This window comes from Nicotiana sylvestris, chromosome 7 (assembly GCF_000393655.2).
Source record: "Nicotiana sylvestris chromosome 7, ASM39365v2, whole genome shotgun sequence".
Classification (NCBI taxonomy): domain Eukaryota; kingdom Viridiplantae; phylum Streptophyta; class Magnoliopsida; order Solanales; family Solanaceae; genus Nicotiana; species Nicotiana sylvestris.
Window position 1 is genome coordinate 60,595,422 of NC_091063.1, and position 6,055 is coordinate 60,601,476.

Consider the following 6,055-nt stretch of genomic DNA (forward strand, 5'->3'; position numbering starts at 1 on the left):
TACCAAATCTAAATGCCAAGGACCTAGACAAACAAAATATGTGATGCGAGAAATTCATAAAGGAAGTTGTGAAAATTATTCCGGCAATAAGACTTTAAATCGAAAACTCATTAAAGCTAGTAAGACTAGCTCAAATCAAAATATGTCACGATCCTCGATAATATTTCGGAACCTCCGTAGTTCCTAGATAGAGTAAACTTTATTTGATAAAAAGAGCTTATGTGTCGTCCCTTTGTTTCCCTTTCTAGGAATCAGAACATTTGAAATTCCATCAATATCAAAATTAGATATTCTATCGGGGACTATTAAACTCGGGACTGCCAAATTATCATTTCCATGTTCGAGTTCTCATACACCAGGGGACTATATGTAGTTGAAGTGATACAAACAATCGATCGCCTTGGGAGATAGATTTCCTGAGAGTATCCCAACATCATTTATCACTATCTCAATTTAGTCAGTTGCATTGCTCATCAAGCATACACACTTCAAATAGTGTTGAACTAGTTCTTCAAAAATACATATACTACCCGTGCACAAAAAGGATCGAGAAATTCATATCAGATTAAAAAATTCCACAATAAAACATACGAGAGTTTTATGACCGAGTAGAGAATGAAACTTTTTTAAGATCAATACACGCAAATATGCCACCGAAATAAAATTTACTTTGAACAAACACGTGATTTATATTTGGTCTAGCAACAACAATTCAAGTTAAATATATAAGCCTTTCTTAACGGCTTATTGTATTATGTCTCAGATATATTATCACATTTTATTAGTAAATGACTTACTATTTGGCATTATATTCGGATCGATTATCCTGTATACACTAATAAAAATCTCAAGTATCATTTTCGGACATGTGGCCCTTTCTATTGGAAGTATGTTCATATACTCCAATTCAGATTCAACATCCAATCAGACTAAATGTCTCTTCGGGCCAAATCTACTAAGATATACGTTTATCCGGTGTAGACATGTGATTTTTGATCCTCCCCAAGAGTTTTTATATTTTAGCGTAAAATATTTAATTTAGGCCTAATATAGCTATTTCAACTCATTTTTACTCTTTTACTTTATTTTATTACAAGAAAAATGAAAATTACAACAATATTTTAGTATGTATCTTTCATAAAAAAAAAATAATACAAAAAATAGTACCATATTTTCATCTTTATATAAGTTTGAAAATAAAAAAAATATATAATAGTTTCATGTTAGCTTTTGCATGTGGTAGTATTTTTATCTTATTTTAAAATGAGTGAATTAAAGTGTTGGATCACAATTTTAAGAGTTTTAGAGCCCAATTCTTGGTCCAATTCGGATTAATCTATTAAGCCTAGGATCCTTCTAGACTCTTCTTTGGAATAAAAACAAATAAAAGACCTTAAGGACCTAATACACAAAAGATGTCGGAACTAATGGGAAAAATACACAAAAATACACCTAAACCTAGACTCTACCTATAAAGTAATGCTTAAAAAATCTAAATAAGGACAAGAAAAGACGCCAAAAAAATCTGAAGCTAGCGCCGCTGATCAACAATAGAGATCCAACAAAGAGGGCTTTCTTCAGTGAAGCCATGGTCGATCCCTCTTCCCATTCTCATTAAAGTTTGCAAGAGATTAGCAAAAAAAAAAAAAAATCCTTAATATCCAATTCCCAAAAGCTAAGAGGCACACATATACAGAAAATAGGGGGGGGAAGGGTACACACTCGCGTAGATAGGAAGGGAGGGTGTTAGAAAACGGATGGAAAATAGCGTCGTTCCATATTCGTGACTGTTGTTCATCGCCGTTCGAGTTCGGAGGTCGCAGTTACTGTCATTTGGCAGTTGTTTTTATCAGGTTTCGTCATTTGGCATTCTTTGTGACACATCCGAGCAGCAACTTAATTAAAAAAAAAAACTTCTCGTGAGGTCTGTTTTTTTTGTTCTTCTTCTTCATTTATTCATGTCTATGGTGATAAGTTTGTATGTCTTGTTATTATATATTTGATCTTCCCTGGTTTGAGATATTAATGTGTTGCTGTAGAAATCTTTGTTGAATCCTCTACCTGATAGTTTCAGATTTGCATATGAGTTTATTAAGTTTTGTTTAGTTGAGGTTTTAGTGTAAGAACCATTTATAGAATGTTATAGAAGTTAAAAAATGTCATAGTGCTATTTCTAAATTTCAGTAACCTTATTATAGGATTTTGAATCATGAACGGAAATTAAATACTCAGCTTCTTTCTAGTTAGGCTCTTATTGTGTGTTTGAGGTTATATATTGAGTTTATTATTTTTTCCTTCTTAGAAAGGCAACTTGATTATAGATTTGGTGACCATTGGTTGCACCAAGTGGGGTTAATGTTGGTATTGTTGTTAGAAGGCATGTGGAATCAGGTAATATGGGCCATGGCCAGTTCAACTTTGCTGGCATTTTACATAGTGGGAAAGAGTCGTTGAAGCGATTCAGTACGCTAGGTGCATCGCAGCACATGCACTTGATTGTGGTGCTTTTGTTTCCTGCACAGTTGCTTGTCGTTGGGATTTTCAGAATTTTGAATTTTCGTTGAATCACCAGAAGCATTGGACAAGTTAAAGGAGGTGTCATTTTGGGGTGTGCCATATTAGGAAAGACATGGTTTATGACCCTCAAAGCTTAGTTTGAGTTTCCTTTAAAATTGGAATTGAGGTGCGCTGTGCCAAATAAAATTTCAAAATGCACGGCCCTCATTTAGTTTGTCCTTGAATATTTTTAATCCTTAGAATTTGAGGCGTGCCATTTAGCGAATTTTCTATGGCCCTCGCAATGTGAAAAATGCGTAGTTGCTTTAGGCGCATAATTTAAAATTACCTTCCTAAACTCGGGTGTGCATTTCATGTGACCCAAATTCAAATCTTAACAATGTTAAATAAAATGTGTCTCGGACTGCGGGTGCATTTCATGTGGAGTGGTCCAAAGACGTGTTTTAAATGACGTTGAAATCTTTCTTAAAATGATTAAAAGCGGTTAAAGTAAAATGCACATAGGTTTAAAAGTGTTTTAAAATCAGATAATTAATCCGAGTATAACAGTTGAACAACCGTGCTAGAACTACGGAACTCGGGAATGCCTAACACCTTCTCCCGGGTTAACAAAATTCCTTACCCAGATTTCTGGTTTGCGGACTGTAATACAGAGTCAATCCTTTCCTCGATTCGGGATTTTAAACCGGTGACTTGGGACACCATAAATCTCCCAAGTGGCGACTCTGAATTTAATAAATAAATAATCCCGTTTCGATTGTCACTTTAATTGGAAAATCTCCCTTATACACTCCCTCTCGGGGTGTAGGTAAAAAAGGAGGTGTGACATCCGGGATTAATCTTCCCTTAGATTTAATGTCTTACTAGGATTAGTACTCCCTCAATTCCTATTGGGGTTAAAACTCCCTTAGACTAAAAGTTTATTCGGATCAATTAATTCTATTTACGGTTGAGTGAAGAGGAAACGTCCTCTGCATAACGTTTAAAAAATATAAAGAGCCATCTTTTATTTAAAATTTAAACACCCCAAGGTACAACTTTAAGACGTGACAAAGAAAATTATGCATCCAAATATATATCTATTTATTCAAGTCTATAAAACTAAACATGAGTACTCAGATAAATTCAAAAAGTACCAAGAAAAAATTAATACTCGGAAAAATCTTCTACAATACCAAATAATATCTAGACAAATGTATTTGCAGTACTTATATCTTTCTCAAATTAGATAATTTTCTCTATCATCCACCGCGATAATAGAAATGTCATCTAGCTTAGAGAAGAACTGAGTAGGTTGGGGATTACTCTCCCTATCCTCAAAAAACTCTTTCCATTCCTTGTCAGATCTTTTTTTCGGATGACGTACAAAGACATTCTCTGAATTATTGCCCATGATACTTTTCTTCTTCTTCTTCTTCCGCTTCTAAGCAGCCTATATAAAAAATCTGGTCTTGTCACAATCCCAAATTTTCACCTTAGGATGTCATGATGACACCAAGTCTCTAAGACTAGGTAAGCCTAATACACTTGAAGAATTAACAGGAATAACGATTCAGATATCAAATTAAACTGGTAAACTATCATAATAAAATCCAAATGATCCAACAATCAAATAATTCCCACAATCGGTGGAACTGAGTCATAAGCTCTACAGAAAATGCACTAGTAATCTCTAAATACAACTCTGTTTGAAATGGAGATAAACAATAGTAAGAAAATAAAAGAAGGTGACTCCGAGGCCTGCGAACATCAAGCAGGTATACCCTGAAGTCTCCGAAGTAATTGGGTCAACTGACTGGCGTCTGGCACGAGCAAAAGTACCTGGATCTGCACAAAAATATACAAAATCATAGGATGAGTACACCACAACGGTACCCAGTAAATATCAAGCCTAACCTCGGTCGAGTAGTGATAAGGCCATGTCAAGATACTTAGTAGACATAGAAACCTGTGCAAAATATTAATAATCTAACACTGAAGAAAGAAAGAAAATGAATGATAAATAAGCAATTTATCAAACCCAGCTAATAACAGAATTTAAGGCAATAAAGGACAACAAAGAGGGAATATATGATAAAAGAAACAATTATCAAATACAGTTAAAATACTGGTGAAATAAATTTAAGGAAAATAAAGAAATAACCGTTGAAATCAACGAACCTTTCCAATTTAGAATGTACAATAAAAATCACACCGATGTACCATACCTCATGTTCCCATTTCACAAATCACAATCACAATCTTCCTAATATCACTGCGTGAACCTTGCATGTATTTTATAAATATTTTTTCCAAAATAACTACACGCGTTTTAGCCCCTTTATCTCACCGCGTAGCTTCAAGTAATTCCCTTACTAGAAACACATGTATAAATACCACCTTATCTCATCGCATGCATTTCAATACCCATCCTTATACTACTGCATGTGTATCAATATCATAACACAAAAATTTACTCGCACCACACGTACCTATATGCCACAATATTTGCCAAAAGCAACAATAATAACGTTACCACGGCATATAGCCCACAACTCAACTACAATGTGTACAAAAATCTCAATAACAATAATTCGACAAGAAAATGTATTCCAATAACCAACAATTCCAACCACAACCGTGTTAATAACTTTCCACAACTACAACTTCAATTACTCAGCAACGAAGGTATTTTTCATGAAATGACAACTTCCAATTCGAGTACATAATATAAGCTTAACAATGAAAGAGAAATAGCAACTACGACTAAATGCATGAAAATAACTCAACAATAGACATAATAGAATGTAACAACAACTACAACTAAATGCATATAAGAGTAATCTTGACAATGAAAACTAGAACATGTAATAACAACTTCAATTAAGGTATGTAAGACTAAACTAGACAACGAATGATAGAACAAATAATAATAACTTCAATTAAGTGATTATAAGTAATCTAAGAGTCTAAACCAATCAAATATCACATATATGACCGTGTACGCACTCGTCATCTCGTGTACACATCTTCTACATAACTCAAATAGCACAATCAAATCCAATCCTAATGGGTAGTTCCCCCACACAAAGTTAGGCAAAATACTTACCTCAACTAGGCTAAATCAACACTCAAAATAGTTTTTTCCTTAAAGTTCGCCTCAACACGATTCAGATATAATAAAAATGACTTAATATAATCAAACAATGCAAGAAAAACCAATTATAATTAATAAAGCTATGATTTTTACACAATTCTCCAAAAGTCAACAAAAGTCAACCTCAAGATTTGCCCAGTCAAAACCCGAATCCAAGGGTAGATCCCGGCTATCCACAACCGCACGAGTCTATATATGTGTTTCGTTTTCAAATCTGTATCCAATTCAACTCTCTAATCTCAAATTTTTATTGTTTAGAACATAGACAAAATTTCTCTTAGATTCTCATGAATTTGATGTTAAATCTCATATATAATCATGTAATATAATTGAAAATTGATCAAAATCACTTACCCAATGATTGTGTATGAAAATCCCCTCTCTAAATTGCCTCTCATCGAG